This window comes from Carlito syrichta, unplaced genomic scaffold (genome assembly GCF_000164805.1).
Source record: "Carlito syrichta isolate Samal-C Ts95f unplaced genomic scaffold, Tarsius_syrichta-2.0.1 Scaffold315382, whole genome shotgun sequence".
Classification (NCBI taxonomy): domain Eukaryota; kingdom Metazoa; phylum Chordata; class Mammalia; order Primates; family Tarsiidae; genus Carlito; species Carlito syrichta.
The window spans coordinates 450,806-471,219 of NW_007259478.1; the positions used below are offsets into that span (position 1 = coordinate 450,806).

The window sequence follows — 20,414 nt, forward strand, 5'->3', positions numbered from 1 at the left end:
TTTTGAGTAGTCTTCCACTTGGAGCAGAAGATTATACCCAACTCACTGTGATTAAACATGTGATATATACTTTGACTACTGGGCTGCCGCATAAGCAGAAACTTTGTGTGTGCTACCACAATTGGACTTGTTTACTTTTGCATCTCTGTTTTGCACCTCAGCAAATAGTTTGTACCTCAGCAAATAGTTAGCCAACTCCAGATATTAAAGTTAACAAACAAAACTAGAGTAAATACCAACCCTAAATCTATAATTTTCAAACTTGCAATCTAAACATTTATTATTGAGAAAGTGAGTTTTAAGACAGCTTCACACATAGCTTTATGTAGGCTGTACTAATATAGAGAGATATAGTAATTTTTAAAATTCTAAGATGATATGACTTTGTGTATAGAGAATCCAAAATAATGTGCAAACTATTTTGAATAACAGATTACAAATGTTGGTTGGAATCAAGACTAATATAGAACATTCAACTGTATTTATATATACCAATAATAGAATACTGTAAATAAAAATTGTAAATGCCACTTATAATATTACAAAACATGCCCATACTTAGCAATGATTCAGTAGAAGATATGCAAAACTTTTATAATAAAAATCACAAATATTGTTTAGAGAAACCAAAGAATACTTAAATTATTGATGAGTCCAATGAAGGCTCAATATTGTTAAGACACTAAATCACCAAATATCGATCTATAAATTTAATATGGTCACAGTCAAGATCTCAGCAGATTTTTTAGTGTAGATTGATGAACTGATCATACAATTCATACAGAAACACAAAGATCCTGAAAAGGCTAAGACAATTTTAGTTAATAAAAAACAACATTAGAGGTTTTATACTCCCCGTTTCAAGACACTATACAGTTATACTGTTTAAGAAGTTCATTGCATAGTGTTAGACATCTAGAACAATGGAACCAAAAATAAAATCTAGAAATATACCCACATACTATCACCAATTTAGTTACCATTATGGTTACTGGGAGAGAGGATAGACTCTTCTATGAGATGCTTGAATGATTGGCTAACTATATGGAAAAATTATGAACCTTGAGACTTACCTCATACCATTCTTAGAAAAAAGTAATGTGACCTTTATCTTAAACTTAAACATAACTACTTGGAAGGCTGAGTGGAAGGATCACCGGAGCCCAGCAGGTCGAGGCTGCGGTGGCCAGGAGCGGCCACTGCACTCCAGTCTGGGTGACAGAGTGAGACTCCAACTCAAAAAAAAAAAACAAAAAACCTAAACATAAAATTAAGACAATTAAACCTATGGGAGAAAATAGAGTATATTCATGACTTAGGCTTAGACAGATATTTATTAAACAAGAAAAAGGAAATAATCCAAATTTTAGAATGTCAAAGATGAGCAGGCAATTAATCAAGCAGGATATTCAAACCAAAGATATATAAAAAGGAACTCAGCCTCATTACTATCATTACTAAGCAGAATCATGCAAATTAAATCCCAGCTGAGATCATAATCACACATTTACCAGAATGTTTAAATTAAAAAAAAAGAATCCTAAGTGTAAGTAAAAACATGGAGAAAATATAACTTCATACACTGTGGTTGGGAAGGAAAACTTTTACAATAATTTTGGAAAGCTCTTTGACATTAATTACTGATAGATTTTTACAATCATTTTGGAAAACTCTTTGACATTAATTACACATAGACTACTATGTGATCTAGCGATTCCTTTTCTCAATTACACAGATAAATCTATGCTTGCAACCACAAAGCACATGTACAATAATCCTAATTAATAATAAAGAACTTTCTTTATAATAGCCAACACCTAGAAACATTTTAAATGTCCAATAGCAGCAGAATAGATTAACAAAATGTGGTGTTTTCATACAAAATAATACTGAAAAATTATACTAAAAAGAACAAAATGCTGAGAAAGGGAATAACATAAGTAAGTCTAAAAGACTAGGCTGTGCAAAAGAAACTAGACATAAATGAAACTAGACACAAACTTTATCATTCTGTGAATGTGAATTCAAAAGGCAGGGTAAAATAACCAAGCTCTAATTTGTCATTCTAACCTCATGCAGGTAATCCAAATTCTAATTAAATTCTTATCCCCAGCTAGCAGCCATCTAAGGTCCTGACCCTGATTCCAAGCTTCTGTTAGGGTTTAGTTTGGCAACTATCCTCATTTAAACATGGCAAGAAATCGTCAGTCACTTTACTACTCCCTGAAGACCTTTCCACTCTTCTTTGTTATTCCCATGGATTCTTCCGTAAGTGGGTCTTTCATTCCTAACTCCTGTGAAATTACAAGAAGTTCAACTCTACTGTTCTGAGTCTTTGGTTAGTTCTTTAATCTGCTACCTAACACAGTTTTAACATTCCGCATGAAATCTGGAAGAGAAAATCGCCTTTGTAAGGGATTTACCAATGTTCCAATTTTGTTACTCTTCATTGTGAAACCATCAAAAACTGCTCTCGCTTTTCTGTCTTTCATTGAAGGTCCTGTCTGGAGTATGTTTGGACTATTTCAGATTCCAAACCCACATTAAGAATTAGAATGACCTCAGGGAGATGTAAATTCTCAGCTCACACCTTAAAATGTCTTCCCTCTCTGTAATTTTCACCCCTGTGGTCCTCGTCGCTTTTACATCTAACTGATACTTTTACTTTTATTTTTCCCAGAAGAATTGAGGTTTAATTGACAAAGAACTCTTGAATATATTTAAGTTGTACAATGTGATGTTTTGATACATGTATGCATTGTGAAGTGATTGCCATAATCAAGCTAATTAATTCTTTCTTAGTAAATTTCAAGTGTATAATGAATTGTTAGTAACTACAGTTACTAGTCTGTGCATTAGCTCCCCAGGACTTACTGGTCTTATAAATGAAAATGTGTACTTTTTGAACAAAATTCTGTCATTTCTCCCAACCTCAAGCCCCTGGCAATCACTGCTCTATTCTCTATTTTTGTGTGTTCAACTTCTTTAGATTCCTAATATAAATGAGGTCATTTGTACTTATTTTTCTGTGTCTGGCTTATTTCACTTAGCATAACATCTTCTAGATTAAATTATGTTGGTCCAAGTGGCAGAATTTCTTTCTTTCTAATGGCTGAATATTATTCCATTTGCATATACATTTTCTTTATATATTCAACCATAGTTGGACAGTTAGGTTGTTTTTATATTTTGGCTATTGTGAATAATGCTGCAATGAACATGGGAGTGTAGCTCTCTCTTCAAGATACTAATTTTAATTTATTCAAATATATACCCAGAAGTGAAATTGCTAGATCACACGATAGCTTTATCTTTAGTTTCTTCAGGAATCTCTTTCCTTCCTTCCTTCCTTTCTCTCTCTCTCTCACCGCCCCCTTTCTTTCCTTTGGAGTTGGAGTCTCACTCTGTCACCCAGCTGGAGTGCAGGCCACCCCAGCATCTACCTGCTGGGCTCCAGTAATCCTTCCGACTCATCTTTTCAAGTAGCCAGAACTATAGGCACACACTACTGCGCCTGACCGATTTTTTAAAATTTATTGTAGAGACAGACAAGGTCTCACCAAGTTGCCTGGGCTGGTCTCAAACTTGCAGGCTCGGGCAATCCACTTGCCTTCACCTCCCAAAGTGCTGGGATTACAGACTGACCACCAAGCCCGGTCCATTGTACTGTTTTCTATAATTGATGTATGTACCAATTTGCATTCCCACCAACAGCGTGCAAGGGTTCCCTTTTCTCCATAGTCTTGCCAACGCCTGTTTTCATTTCACTTTTTGATAGCTGCCATCCTAACAAGTGTGAGGTGATATCTTATGGTGGTTTCAAATTGCGTTTCCCCAATGATGAGTGACCTCAAGTACTTTTTCATATATCTGTTGGCTGTTTGTGTGTCTTCTCTGGAAAAATGTCTATTTCAGTCCTTAGCACATTTTTAATGGATTATTTGATTTTTTAAATTTGCATGAATATATTTTAGATATTATTCCACTATCAGATATATGGTTTGCAAATATTTTTCTCATGCTATAGGTTGCTTTTTCATTTTGCTGATTTTTTTTTCTCTATAAAAACTTTCCAGTTTGATATAATTCCACTTGACTATTTTTTTGCTTTTGTTGCCTGTGATTTTGGTGTCACATCCACAAGTCATTACCAATACCAATATTAAGGAACTTTTAAAAAATTTTCTTTTACTATTTGAACAGCATCAGGTCTTATGTTTAAGTCTTTAGTCCCCTTTGAGGTAATTATCATGTATGGCATAAAGTAAGGGATCTAATTTCATTCTTTTCAATGTGTATATCCAGATTTTTAAATACTATTTTTTGAAGAAATGATTCTTTCCACATTATGTGTTCTCGGTGCCTTGTGGAAGATTAGTTGATCACAATTGTGTGGTCTTACTCTATTCTGGGTTTTTCTTGTTATTGTTCTATTGGTCTATTTGTCTATTTTTATGTCAGTATTTTACTGTTTTAATTCCATAGCTTTATTATATACTTTGAGATCAGGTTGTGTAATGCCTCCCACTATGTGCCTAGTTTTCAAGATTGATTTGACAATTTGATATCTTTTGTGGTTCGATGTGAATTTTACAAATGTTTTTCCTATTTTTGTAAAAAATATCATTGTAATTTCAATAAGACATCATTTAATCTGCAGGTAGCCTACTTAGTAACATGAAAACACGTGAAAGTATAAAATTCACTGGTAAAGGTGAACATATAGTTTAATTGAGAATACTCTAAATAGTGTAATGACGGTATGTAAATTGCATTTAATTCCAGTATAAGAGTTAAAAGACAAAAGTATTAAAAATAACAGTAGATACAATATTTTATTAATGAATACACAATATAAGAAGATGTAATTTGCTACATCAAAAATCAAGGGGGATCTAAAATGTAAAGTTTTGTATACAATTAAAGTGAAACTTGTGGTTAAAATAGGCTGGTAAAATTACAAGATGTTTTCTGGAAACCTCATGGTAACCACAAAATAAAAACCTATAGTAGATACACAAAAGATAAAGATAAAGAAATCAAAGCACATCACTATAGAAAATCATCAAATCATTATGGAAGACAGCAAGAGTGGAAGAATGAAAAATAGAAGACAATTCACAAAATGGCAATAGTAAGCCCTTACCTATCAATAATTACTTTAAACATAAGTGGGTTAGATTCTCTCATCAAAATGTTTAGAAAGGCTAAGTGGATTTTTAAAATCCAACTATAATGCTGCTTACAGGATGCATATTCTTAGCTTTAAGAATATACAGGTCAGGTGTGGTGACTCAAGCCTGGAATCTCAGCACTTTGGAGGGCCAAGGCGAGAGGATTGTCTGAGCCCATCGGTTAGAGATCAGTCTGGGCAACATGGCAAGACCTCATCTCTACAATACATTAAAAAAATTAGCTGGCATGGGAATGTGCACCTGTAGCTCTGCTACTTGGAGGGCTGAGGAGGAAGGATTGCCGGATTCCAGCAAGTCAACTCTGGGATGGCCGCTAACATGCTACTGCACTCCAGCCTGAGTGACAGAGTGAGACTATGACTCAAAAAATAAAATAAAATAAAATAAAATGATATACAGACTGAAAGTGGTGGGATGGAAACAACTCTTGCAAATCTAAACCAAAGAGAATAGACATGAGGGTAGACAACTAAGCTTACAAACTCATCCTAGAAAAAAGTGCTACATGCCTCATTGCTGAGTATCACTATATTCACCTTTGAAGTACTCCCCTTGGGAAGTACATCAACTCCAGTACCTAATTCAATTTTGGAACTCTTTCCAGAATGGCCATCAAAGCATCAAAACTGTTGTTATATTACTCTTAATGTTCCGAATGTCATCCAAAGGTCTTCCCTTCAATATTTCCTTTACCTTCAAGTGAAAAAAAAGTCATTGGGGACCAGATCAGGTGAGTAGGGCAAGTGCTCCAATACTGTTTTTTGTTTACTGGCTAAAAACTCCCTCATAGACAGTGCTATGTGAACTGGTGCATTGTGATGCAAGAGCTCCCTCAAGGTCATTTTTGCACACACTTTTCTGAAGTCAAGCTTTCGATTTCTGATTTTCCTAACTACTTCTGTTTTTATGTTTATTTGTTCTGCTATGTTTCTCACAGTCAACCAATAATTTTGTCATACAATTCAACTAATTTTTGCAATGTATTAGTCAGCTCTGCTCGTTACTGGTCATCCTGACCTTTCTTTCTAAGTAATACTTTCTCTCCCTTCAGGGAAACATTTAATCTATTTGTACACTGCCATTTTCTTCATGGCATTATCTCCATAAACTTGGACTAACACGTCCCTGATTTCACCTCCACTCTTGCCAAGTCTAACAATAAATTTAACATCTGTTCATTGCTGCAATTCAAACTCTGACATTCTCGTGATGGCACACAGAAACATGCAACAACACTAATGAACACTACTCAGCAAGACACCACCACACGTTGACACTAACACAGTTGTGAGACACAGAGATACCAAGGTTAAGAAACCTTACCAAGTTGTTTGTACAGTGCTGCCAGAGAAAGTGCATAGTGGCAAGTTTGCGAACTTAAATGTCAGACTTCGTATATCAAACAAAATAGACTTTAAGTCACTGATGCCTTTAAATATTTCTTTCTTTTGTTATTTATCAAGATTTTATAGTTATTCTCAATGAAAGCACTGGCTTCCAATTAAAAAATATCATTTACAAAGGTCAAAGTTATCCAGTGCATATATTTTGAATACAGAACTAACATAATTTCAACTGGATGAGATGTGACTTTTGAGAGAACAGAAGTAATGTCTTCAAGTTTTGAGTCTGAGTACTTGACAGAGGGAAGTTACTATTTACTGAGAAAGGGACAGTAACTCAGAAAACAGAGAGAAGAAAATATACAACAAGAATATAAATTAATTCAAATAAAACAAAGTGCAAAAGAGAAGACCAAAGAGGAAGGTCTTTGGAAAGATTAATAAAATTTTTTAAATTTTGTTAAGAATGAACAAGAAAAATGTGAGATGGGGCATAGCAAAGAAATATATTGAGCAAATTGCCTAAACAATTTAAAGCAATAAATTTGAAAATGTAGATGAAATGTACAATTATCTGAAATAATATAACTGATAATCTCCAACAAAAGAATAAATAAAAACTCTAATAGGCTTTATAGACTTTACAATTAGAAACTTTAATAGACTTGAAAAAAATATATAATTTACCCAACAAGAAAAAACAGACCTGGACAAGTTTGTTTTTTTTAACAACATATTTGCATTATAACTTACAACAACAGTATATAATAACTTCCAGGAGAAAGAAAACATTTCAGCACCCTGAAAACACACTTCATAAAACAAGAATTACAATGATAATAAAAAAACCACACAAAGTCAGAAGAAGACAAGAAAATAATATTTCTATGTAATTGAGACTTAAATTAAGATTCCAGGAAACTGACAACACCTGAACACACCCACATATAAATTTAAAAATTTAATCAGCAAGAGATCATCTCTCCAATCTTAAAAACAAGCAAAACCCAGATACTTGGTGAAACTTAAAGAAGGCCTGAGGATTAGAAGTTAGTAATGCTTCAATTCTAACTTCATGAGTTTGTTTGTTGTATTTGATTCTGTAGGATAATAACTTACTTGTAGAGAATGTAGGAGGTTATGGGACATTAAGTTAGCATTTTATTCTTAGGTAAAATTCTTTGTAGCAGTATTGCAACTTTTATATAAATTTTGGACTTTTTTTTCCAAAATGAATAGGCAAGCCACAAGCTGCCCAATGAGATATAGTCCTTTTGTTTTTTACAATTCCCCCCTTTTCACAAATTATTTTTAAAGATGCAGCAACCTTCCTTTGATTTTGAGGAGACAAGTGAATGATGATGACAGAGAGAAGACATGTAAAGTTTCTTAAAGGCAGGCTACAACTTCTGCATGAACCTTGACCTTTCTACATCTTGCAACAAATAACACCTTGTTTTTAAGCCTTTTTAATATGTATTTCTGGTATTTATTAGCACACTAATAGTTATACCAGAGCTTTAAAAAATGAAACCTCTAATAATCAAATAAGATATATTAGGACTCAAAGTATGTTGTTAAAATTGATATAGAGCCAATAGGAAAAAAAATAGATGATACAATATAAACTCTGCAAATACCTCTGACATTATAAATGAAGTAGAACATTCTGTATTACTCAAGAATAAAGACTGAGGAAGAAAATCTGAAAAATATGAATAGACTCAAGAATAAAACCTGATAAATCCATGCAAGAAATTGAGAAAACGTTATTTTTAAAAATTATGACTGGGCTTAAAGCCTGTAATCCCAGCACTTTGGGAGGCCAAGGTGAGTAGATTGCCTGAGCCCTTGGGTTCGAGACCAGCACGGGAAAATAGGCGAGAACTGTCTCTACAATAAATAAAAAATTAGCGGGGTGTGGTAGTGCGTGTCTGTAGTTCTGGCTACTTGGAAAGCTGAGGTGGAAGGATCACCAGAGCCCAATAGACTGACACTGAGGTGGCCATGAGCGTGCCACTGCACTCCAGCCTGGGTGACGGAGTGAGACTCCAACTCAAAAAAATAAAAATACAAAGATACTCTGATTGAGGCTCTTTTACTTGCAAATTCTTTTAAATTTAAGAAACACATAATTCCAAGGCACATACTAGGAATCAGAATACAGAAAATCATGTCAAGCCACACAACATAACTCATAATGAGGAAACACCAAAATATAACAAAGATAACTTCCTAGAATAAAACTAGAGGATGGTCACACTTACTTCCATAAAGTGGAGGTAAGTTGAATTCAAGATTTTGAAATAGTTTTATACTGATATTAATAAAGATCTACAAGGTCAGTTTATTTTAAGAAAATATATTGCTCACTTCTGTAATCCCAGTGATTTAGAAGGTTGAGACAGGAGGATTGCTTAAGCCTAAGAGTTTGAGACCAGTTTAGGCAACATAGCAAGACCTCATCTCTACAAAAAAAAAAAAAGATCTAGGTGTGGTGGCATGTGCTTGTAGTCCCGCTATTCTGGAGGCTGAGGTGGAAGGATCGTCTGAGCCTAGGAGGTTGAGGCTGCAGGGAGCCATGATTGTGCCACTTCACTACAGCCTGAGTGACAGAGTGAGACCCTCTGACTCAAAAAATATATTTAGGCCGGGCTTGGTGGCTTGTCCTGTAATCCTAGCACTTTGGGAGGCCGAGGCAAGTGGATTGCCTGAGCTCACAAGTTTGAGACCAGCCAGGGCAACTTGGCGAGACCTCATCTCTAGAACAAATACACACACACACACACACACACACACACACACACACATATATAATGGAAAAATAAAACTATGTATTAATCATAATAAATGCTGTTAACAAGACTTTGTAAATTAGAAATAATTTCTTTAACAAATAATCTTTCCTCTCCTCTTCTTTTTCTCCCTCTGAGCCATTCCACATTTAATAATACAAAAAGTTTGAAAGCATTTGTTTAAATGCCAAAGAGAAACTATGATGGCCCCATCCCTTTCTAAGGACACTTGAGCCTGTGATGAGAGATATCTATCCAGAGCACTACATAGGAACTGGAACCTACAGGATTGGGAATTTGCTCTATGTTGGTTATTTGTAACTAGGAATTAAAGAGAGTCACTAATTCCATGGGGAAAAGGGAACACTTCTACACTGTTGGTGGGAATGCAAACTGGTGCACCTCTGTGGAAAACAGTGTGGCAATTTCTAAAAAATCTGAAAATTGACCTTTCATACGAACCCGCAATCCCCCTACTGGGAATATACCCTGAGGAACTCAAATCACTCTATAAAAAAGATACCTGCACACACATGTTTATTGCCGCATTATTCGCAATAGCAAAAACAGGGAACCAACCGTGCAGCCCATTGAAAGTGGACTGGATAAAGGTAATGTGGTACATTTTCATGATGGACTATTATGCAGCCATAAAGAAAAACAAAATATGAACTTTGCAGCAACCTGGATGGAATCAGAATCTATAATGCTCGGTGATTTATCACAGAAACAAAGATCTGAGTCCCACATGTACTCATTCATAAGTGGACCCCGAACATTTATCATAATACTATAAGAAAGGGATTGGCAGTAGTAGGAGATACTGCCAGGGGAGGGGAGGACATAACAACAATAAGAGTACCCACACTTTACCTGTACAATGACCACATATGCACCTATCCCTGAATTATACCCCACATTTAAAAAATAAAATTTAAAAAAAAGAGAGACTACCTAATTCCAAAAAAAATTTGTAGCATCCATTTTGGTGAACTGAGCTTAGGAAAATGTTACAAATAGGTTTTTTTAGCTAAATATAGAAGATTATGAAGACTGATACCAAGAAATCCAAGTGTCAACCTGCAACTTCTTTACAAATACCGCCTGATTGAACCATTTTAAGGGGCCGTCTGTCTTCAATACTCATGTGTGCTGTATCTTAGACTGAAGTGGGAGAAAATTAGGGAACTTTAAAATGAAAACTGATTTCATAAATTACAGCCCAGAAAATAACAAAAAGAGCTGTCTTGGCTTTTAGCAGCTTTTCTTTTAATTTCTGTAGAATCTATTGTCTTCAACCTTTGATCCTCGCTATTGTCTCTATTGTAGTCAAACTTTTTTTTTTCAGTGCAAGTGCTAGAAAGTACATGGTGATTTTTGTACTGATTAGAGGAGAATGTGCATGGAGAGATAACTTCTACAAGATCACAAATTGGACAGTCAGAATACCTGGGGTGCCAAAAAAATGTATACACATTTTAAGAGATGTTATTGATGTATTACTTTTAGTTCATCATAATCAGGTGTCTGGACGCTGACGGTAACAAGTTTGAGCACCTCTTGTAATTGCAGAAGTCAAATGTGACTTGTATTCGTCTTTTGTTATCCGGTATATATTCAGCATCATAATTTTCATACTTTTTTTCTTTCTTAAAATGTGTATGCATTTTTTTGGCACTCTCTGTACATGAAAACCAAGGAATAACTATTAAAAATAGAGTTATATTATCACTCTGTAATAAGCATAATAAAATAGGTGTGATTAATTAACTTGTCGTCAGAAAGACAGTAACGAAAAACTATAACCAAATGCTAGGTCTTTGAATGAATGAAAATTATTGTCTCAACTTTTATATTTCAATAGATATACCAATACATAAGAAAAAAATTTTGTGACTAATAATTTCTTGAAGTCTGTGTAATGAAGTTTTTAAATTCAAGATATATCATTATTATGTGTTTGTTTTATTTTAAAGCATGTCTTTTTCCCAAGCTCATATGATTTAGACCAAAGTAAAAGAAAAAGTAAATATTGGCTGCTTAAGTTTGTTATCTCATGTATTCATTTTTTAATGCATTTATTCACTCAACAATATATCAAGCACATCTATTTTCCAGGATGGCAAGTAAACAAAGAAAAATAATAAATTCCATCTGCCTTAAAATGATATAGTTGGTATTTACATATATTAGAGTAGATTTGTTTTACTAATAAAACATGCTACAAGAGGACATCAGAATGAAAAAGTTTAATGAAATTGTTTATGATCAAATAGTAAAGTTTTTGGCTTAATAGAAAAAAAGTAACCTTGTTGTTATCAAAATGTGAAATGCTCACAGCAATAAAAGTAGGTTGATAATGAATTTAAATGAGGTAAACAAATACAAGTAAGAAAGTGAATAAAAACTTCCCCGAACAGAAACTCAAAAAAGTTGAGGAAAAAATCACTGATATGTTTTTTCATTGATCTTTCCCAGATTCTTTTTGTGTATGTGTGTGTATGTGTGCACATGTATGCATATACAGATAGTAAGTGAGTAAAATATACAGAATACATTTTTTTCAATAGCTTTAGGGGATACAAATAGCTTTCATTACAATGTACAGTGATGAGGAGTCTGCGCTTTAAGTGTACCCAATACTCTCGCCTGTGCACATTGTACCCAAAAGGTTGTTAATTTTGTCTTTCCATCCCTTTCCCTCCTCTCCTTTTTAGTCTCCTATATCCATTATACCATTATCCACCCATGCTTTTACAGATCCTTGGTTTAGCTCTGACTTATGAGTGAAAACATATGGTGTCTGGTTTTCTGATCCTGAGTTAATTCACTCAGGATGTTGCTCTCCAATTTCATCCAAGTTGTTTCAATAGACATTATTTTCATTCTTTTTGATGGCTGAATAGTATTCCATACTGTATATATACCATATTTTCGTTATCCACTGATCAGGTGATGGGCATTTAGGTTGATTCCACATCTTTGCAATTGTGAATTGTGCTGCAATGGATAAGAGATGCAGATGTTTTCATATAACGACATTGGTTCCTTTGAGGAGATACCTAGTAGTGGGATTGCTAGATCAAATGGTAGATCGACTTTTAGTTATTTGAGAAATAATAGCCATACTGGTTTCTATAGAGGTTGATTCTCATCAACAGTTTGTTGTCCATTTGTGTATCTTCTTTTGAGAGATGTCTGTTCATATCATTTACCCACTTGTTTTTCTCATTAAGGTTTGTTTTAATAGGTCTCAAAATTCGGGGACAGATTTTTTTGGTCCAGTTGTTTCCATTAAAAAGTATTGATTTCAAAAACTAACAAAACTGCCACATGCAAAAAACCTCAAAATTGTCCACAAAGCATTTTCCATTCCTTCTGTAAGTTTTATGATGCATTGTTATCATTAACCAGTCTTTTACTATTAAACTTAAATGGTCAAACAGAACAAATAGCTCTGAGACCGTTCTTGCACCACTGATTAAGACAGGGGTGGCAGGTAAAAGCGATAATATTCATTTAGCCTTCTGAGCTTTCTGGGCAGACTTAGTGACCTTGCCAGCTCCTGCAGCCTTCTTGTCCTCTGCTTTGATGACACCCAACTGTCTGCCTCATATCACAGACAGCAAAATGTTTCAGAAGAGGGTAGTCAGAGAAGCTCTCCACATAAATGGGCTTTTTAGGAACCGTACTGATGACGGTAGTATCACCAAACTTCAAGTATTTAGGACCATCTTCCATCTTCTTACCAGAACAGCAGTCAATCTTTTCCTTCAGTTCAGCAAACTTGCATGCAATGTGAGCCGTGTGACAATCCAGTACAGGGGCATAGCCAGCATTGATTTGGCTTGGATTTTTTCAGGATAATCACCTGAGCTGTGAAGCCAGTTGCTTCCATTGGTGGATCATTTTTATTGTCACCAGCAATGTCACGGTAATATCTTTGGCAGACACATTCTTGACATTGAAGCCTATGTTGTTCCCAGGGAGAGCTTCACTCAAAGCTTCAAGGTGCATTTAACAGACTTTACTTCCGTTGTAACATTGACCGGAGCAAAGGTGACCACCATGCCAGGTTTGAGAACACCTGTCTCCACTCAGCCCACAGAGACAGTACCAATACCACCAATCTTGTAGATATTCTGGACAGGCAGACACACGGGCATGTCAGTTGGACAAGTTGGTGGCAGGATGCAATGCAGTGTTTCAAGCAGCATGGTTCCTCTGGCATTACTATCTGTACCTGTGACTTTCCATCCCTTGAACCAAGGCATGTTAGCCCTTGACTCCAGCATGTTGTCATCATTCCAACCAGAAATTGGCACAAATGCTACTGTGTCGGAGTTGCAGGCAGTTTTCTTAATGTACGTGCTGACTTCCTTAACAATATCTTCATATCTCTTCTGGCTTAGGGTGGTTCAGTGGAATCCATTTTGTTAACACCAACAATTAGTTGTTTCACACCCAGTGTGTAAGCTAGGAGGCCATGCCCACAGGTCTGCCCATTCTTGGAGATACCAGCTTCAAATGCAGCTATACCAGCAGCAACAATTAGGACAGCACAGCCAGCCTGAGATGTGCCTGCAATCATATTTTTGATGAAGTCACTGTGTCCTGGGGCATCAGTGATAGTGACATAGTCCTCGCTTGTCTCAAATTTCCACAGGGAGTTATCAGTGGTGATACCATGTCTATACTCAGCTTTCAGTTTATCCGAGACCCAGGCACACCCATCTCAACAGCTTCCTTCTCAAGTTTCTCAATGATTCTTTTGTCGATTCTGCTGCATTTGTAGATCAGGTGGCCAATAGTGGTGGACTTGACAGAATCTATGTGGTCAGTGATGATCATGTTAATGTGTATATTTTCCTTTCCCATTTTGGTCTTTAGGGGTGCTTTTCACACCTGTGCTCTGGTGGCAAACTCGTTGTGAAGAAGTCATTTGCCCACTTTTCAATGTGGCCATTTGATTTTTTCTTGTTGATTTGTTTATAGATTCTATTTATTAGTCCTTCTTTTTTTTTTGAGTCATAGTCTCACTCTGTTGCCCAGGCTGGAGAGCAGTGGCATGCTCACAACAACCCCAGCCACGACTTGCTGGGCTCAGGTTATTCTTCCACCTCAGCCTTCCAAGTAGCTAGAACTATGGGTGTGTGCCACCACACTCGGCTAATTTTTTGATTTATTGTAGAGATGAGGTCTTGCCATGTTGCTAAGGCTGGTCTCAAACCCCTGAACTTAGGCAATCCTTTCGCCTCCGCCTCCCAAATTGCTGGGATTACAGGTGTGAGCCACTGTGCCAGGTCAGGATATTAATCATTTAGATGTATAGTCTGTAAATATCTTCTCCCATTCTATAGATTGCCTATTTGTTCTGTTGATTATTTCCTCTGCTGTGTAGGAACTTTTCAGTTTCAAAGTCCTACTTATTTATTTATGTTTTTATTGCATTTGCTTTTGGGGTTTCAGTCATAAATTTGTTGCCTGGATCAATGTCCAGAAGAGTTTATCCTAGGCATTCTTCTAGAATTTTTATGGTTTCAGGTATGACTTTTAAGTCTTTAATCTATCTTGAGTTGATTTTTCTGTATGTAACTATCCAATTTTCCCAGCAAAATTTATTGAATAGAGTGTCCTTTTCCCAATGCATGTTTTTGTCTGCTTTGTAAAAGATCAATTGGTTGTAAGTATTTGAGTTTATTTCTGGATTCTCTATTGTGTTCCATTGGTTCACATGTCTGCTTTTGTACCAGAACCATGCTATTTTAGTTACTACAGTCTTATAGTATAATTTGAAGTTTTATAATGTTATGTCTCCAGCTTTGTTCTTTTTGCAAAGGATTGCTTTGGTTATTCTGGCTCTTTTTTGTTTCTGTATGAATTTTAGGATTGTTTTTTTCTAATCTGTGAAAAATGAAAGTGATAGCTTGACAGACATTGCATTGAATCTGTAGATTACTTTGGGTAATATGGTCTTTTTTAACAATGTTAATTCTCGATACCATCTGTGAGCGTGGAATGTTTCTCAATTTGTTGGTATCCTCTACAATAACTTTCTTCAGTGTTTTGTAGTTCTCATTGTAGAGACCTTTCAAATCCTTGGTTAAATATATTCCTAGGTATTTTAGCTTTGGTGCAGCTATTGTAAATGGAATTGAGTTAATGATTTTATTCTCAGCTTGGTCACTATTGGTGTATAGCAGTGCTATTGACTTGTGTAAGTTTGTTTTGTATCCTGAAACTTTACTGAGTGTTCATTTATCAAATGCAGGCATCTTTTGGTGGAATCTTAAGAATTATCTAGTTGTAAAATCTTATTGTTGGTATACAAAAATAGCTTCATTTCTTCTTTTCTAATTTAGATATTCCAATTCTTTGTCTGGACTGATTGTTCTGGGCAGGACTTCGAGTAATATGTTAAATAGGAGTGATGAAAGTGAACATCCTTGCCTTGTTCCAGTTCTGAGGGGGAATGTGTTCACCTTTTCTCTATTCAGGATGTGTTGCTCTGGGTTTGTCATATATAGCTTTTATTATTTTGAGGACTGTTTCTTCTACATCTATGTTGCTGAGGGTTTTTATCATGAAGGGATGCTGGATTTTATTAATTGCTTTTTCTGCATCTGTTGAAATGATCATATGATTTTTATTTTCAATTCTGTTAATATGATGTATCATGTTTATTGATTTATATGTGAAACTATCCTTGCATACCTGGGGTAAAACATGCCTTATCCTGATGGGTTTTTGTTTATGTACTGTTTAATTTGGTTTGCTATTATTTTGTTGGGAATTTTCGCATTTATGTTCAGGAGGGACACTGGTCTGTAGTTTTGTGTGTGGGGTGTGTGTGTGTGTGTGTGTGTGTGTGTGTGTGTGCACGCGCGCGCGCACACATGCATTTTTTTTTTTTGACTTCAGTATCAAGGTGATACTGCCTTCACAGAATGAGTTGGGAGAATTCTATCCTCTTCAATTTTATGGAATAGCTTCAGTAAAATTGATGCCAGTTCTTTGAATGTGTGATAGAATTAAGCTGTAATTCCATCAAGTCCTGGGCATTTTTTTCTTTCTTTTGGGAGAATTTAATTACTGTTTCAATCTTACTACTCATTATTGGTCTGTTCAGGGTTTTGATTTCTTCTTGATTCAAGGTTGGAGGATTGGATGTATTGAATAAATTATCCATTTTCTCTAAATTTTCTAGTTTTTTGCATAGAGGTTCTATTAATAATCCTGAATAATTTTTTGTAGTTCTGTGGTATCAGTTTTAATGTATTAATTTTCATTTCTGATTGTGTTAGTTTGAATCCTCTCTTGTCAGTTCTTAAACTAGTTAGTGGTCTATCAATTTTGTTTGTCTTTTCAAAGGACCAATTTTTTTGTTTCATTTATTCTTTGTATTTTTTTTATTGTCAGTTTTATTAGTTGTGCTCTGATCTTCCTTACTTCTTTTCTTTTGGTAGCTTGGGGCTTGGTTTGTTCATGCTTTTCTAGTTCCTTAAGGTGAGATATTAGGTTGTCAATATGCAATCTTTCAGTCTTATTAGTATAGGCATTAAGCACTATAAATTTTCCTCTGAGTTCAACTTTTGCTGTGTCCCAGAGATTTTGATAAGTTGTTTCATTGTTGTCATTCATTTTGAGCAATTTAAAAAATTTCCATATTGATTTTATTGTTGACCCAAGGATCATTCAGGAGCAGATTACTTAACTTCCATGTTTTTGTTTGGTTTCATTAGTTCTTCTTGGAGTTAGTTTCTAGTTTTATTTCACTGTGGTCTGAGAAGATGCTTGATATATCTTCAATTTTTAAAAAAAGTATTGAGCCGATTTTTGGCCTATTATATGGTTTATATTAAGGAATGTTCTACATACAGATTGGAAAATTGTATATTCTGTAGTTTTGGGGTGTAATGTTCTGTAGATGTCTGTTCCATTTGCTCTAGCATCTAGTTTAACTCACTTTTTTTGTTGCCTTTCTGCCTTGATAATCTGTCAATTGCTGTCAGTGGAGTGTTGAAGTCTCCCACTATTATTGTATTGCTGCCCATTTCTTTTTAGGTCTAATGGAATTTATTTTATAAGGCTGAGAGATCTGGTTTTGGGTGTATACATATTTAGAATTTTATGTCTTCTTGTTGGATTGATTTCCTTTTTTTTTTTTAACCATTATAGTAACCATCTTTGTCATCTTTTTACTGTTGTTAATTTAAAGTCTGTTTATCATTACTTCTGCTTGTTTTTCATTTCCATTTATGTGGAATTTTTTTTCCACCTTTTAATCTTGAGTCTATAGGATTCTTTGTGCATTAAGTGAATCACTTGAAAGTAGTGGATATTTGGATTTTTTAAAAAACCTATTCTGCCAGTCTGTATATTTGTAGTGAGCTATTGAGACCATTTACATTCAAGGGTAATAATTATTTTTAAGGTATGATCCCATTCATCATGTTGGTTATTATCTGGCTGCTTTATTTGTTTATTTTCTATTGTGTTGATGTTCCATAAAGCCTGCGAACTTTATGATTTCTAGTATTTTTTTAGTATATTCTGACCTTTGGTTTCAGTATTTATAACTGGTATGTTTCAACATTTTGTTTCAGTATTTAAAACTCCTTTGAGTATTTCTAGTAGAGCTGTGCTAGTGGTGAAAAATTCCCTCAGTGTTTACTTGTCTTAGAAAGACTACATTTCTCTTTTATTTATGAAACTTGGTTTTGCAGGGTACAAGATTCTTGGTCAACTGTTATTCTGTTTAAGGAAACTGAAGATGAGGCCCTATTCCCTTCTGACTTGTAGAGTTTCTTCTGAGAAATCTACTGTTAGTCTGATAGTTTTGCTGTTGTATAAGTTAGTTGATTCTTTTGTTTCACTTCTCTTAAAATTCTTTCCTTCTCATTAACTGCACAGCTGGATGATTATATGCCTTGGGGTTGACTGTTTTGCAATGAATCTTCTGGGGGTCCTTTGGGCTTCTTGTATCTGGATGTTTAGATCTCTTGCAAGACCAGGGAGGTTTTCCTACATTATTCCCTCAAATAGGTTTTCCAAACTTATTGCTTTCTCTTCTTCCTCAGGAACACCTGTGAATCTTATGTTTGAACATTCCGCATAATTCCACAGTTCTTGGAGTCTTTGTTCCATTTTCTTGCTTCTTTTTCTTTATTTTTGTCTGAGTGGGTTAATGCACAAACCATGTCTTCAAATTCTGAGATCCTTTATTTTGCTTGATCTAGTCTACTGTTAAAACTTTCCACTGCATTTTGTACTTTCCTAAATGCTTCTTTAATTTCCAGAATTATTTCTTCTTCTTCATTTCTATATCTTTGGAGAATTTTTAATTTATGTCTTGGATAATTTTTAAAAATTGTATGTTAATTTTTTACTTTTTCCTGGATTTCACTGAGTCATTTTAGAATCAACTTTTTGTATTCTAGGTCTTGAATTTCAGACATTTCATTTTTTTTAAAGTCCATTGTTGAAGAATTAGTTTTTGGGGTTGTTGAAGAACTCTGTTTTTTCTTTTTCTCAGAATTATTTTCCTGGTTCCTTCTTGCTTGAGTATACCATTTCTTCTTCATTGCCAATGGCTGATATATGCATTGTAGGGTTCCTGGTGCTGTGAATTTCTCAATTGTCAGCTGTGCCTGCTCTGTGCTGGGTGTTTGCACAGGCTCAAGACATCCTGAGTGGCCATGGTGGCTTGGGTAGTGGTATTAGCTGAGATCTGGGATTAAACCTTCCTCAAAGCAAAAGTATTATAGTAGATATAATGGGCTGCTCTCTTGACCTCCAGTTAGGAGGTAGCACTTGTTTGAGACAGCCAGCTGTGATGGTGATTTTGGTTTTCTATCTTTCCTGTGTTGCTTTAAGGGAGTGCCCAGTCAACCTAGAAAGTGGATGGGACTGTGGGGTTTACCCAAGTTTACTGTCTGGTTTGAGCCTTGAAGTGGGGTGTGGGGGGAAAAGAGCAAACTTTCCACTCATATGCCCTCTTGGCTACCCTAATGGGGATTTGGAGGAGTCCCTGGCCACTGAGTTAGTGCTGTTGTCCCAGGCTGCACAAGAGAGTTTTCCTTGGGAGTGAGAGTTTGTTATGGCAATGAGTTTCACCTTGCTCCCCCACTTTAGCCTCAGGAAGTCTGTCTTTTGAATGCCAAATGCAGCCAGCTTTAGGGCCTCAGGGTTTCTCCCAATAGCCCTCCCCATCCAGGAACTGTCTGCCTCTGTGGAGTTTGCCCTTGGGGCCTGACCTCTCCAAAGTCAGGTAGAAAGCAGCTGCCAGCAAGGGTTACCTTCCTGGGATATGGTGGCTAGAGCCTCTCTGGGCTTTTTTTCTCATGCACCCCTCCAATTGGGTTTTGGCAGAACCTGGCTGTGGGCAAGGCAACTTGCCATGAGGAGCTAGAGTACTGCAAGGCTCAGGGGGCTCTCCAAGACTGTGGCAGGAGCCTAGATTTCCTGAATTCCCCTCACTGGCCTTTCCCATTGTGTCTGGAAGCTGCGGTAGTTTGTGCCATAATCCAGTCAAGCATCTGACCAGTTCCAATCCAGGCTGACTGATATTTCTCCTCTTTATGCGATATGGAGCCAGGCTTGGTGGCTCAGCCTGTAATCCCACGCCTTTGGGAGGCTGAGGTGAGTGGATTGCCTGAGCCCGCAGGTTCGAGACCCGCCTGGGTAGGCGAGACTTCATCTCTACAATAAATAAAAAAAATTAACTGGGTGTGGTAGCGTGCGCCTGTAATTCCAGCTACTTGGAAGGCTGAGGCGGAAGGATCACCGGAGCCCAGCAGGTCGAGGCTGCGTTGGCCGGGAGCGGTCACTGCACTCGTCTGGGCGACAGTGAGACTCCAAGTCAAAACAAAAAACAAAAAAACAAAGAGCCACCATATAGATTAATATATTTTTCTTCTCTAATGCTTTCTATATCATCAAATGCTGTTTGAATAGGGAGAATTTTTAAATCATAAGATCAAAAGATCCCTTTAAATATTCAACTTGGAGTAGGACAAAACTGAATCAAACTTCATTTGTGTAACCCTGAGCATCACACAGAAATGATCCTCTCTGAAAAT

The 20,414-nt window shown here is 35.9% G+C and overlaps 1 pseudogene; it reads right to left on the reverse strand.

Moving 5' to 3' along the window:
• Nucleotides 1-12,848: 12,848 nt before the first annotated feature.
• On the reverse strand, nucleotides 12,849-14,211 carry LOC103275259 (annotated as a pseudogene).
• Nucleotides 14,212-20,414: the final 6,203 nt, after the last annotated feature.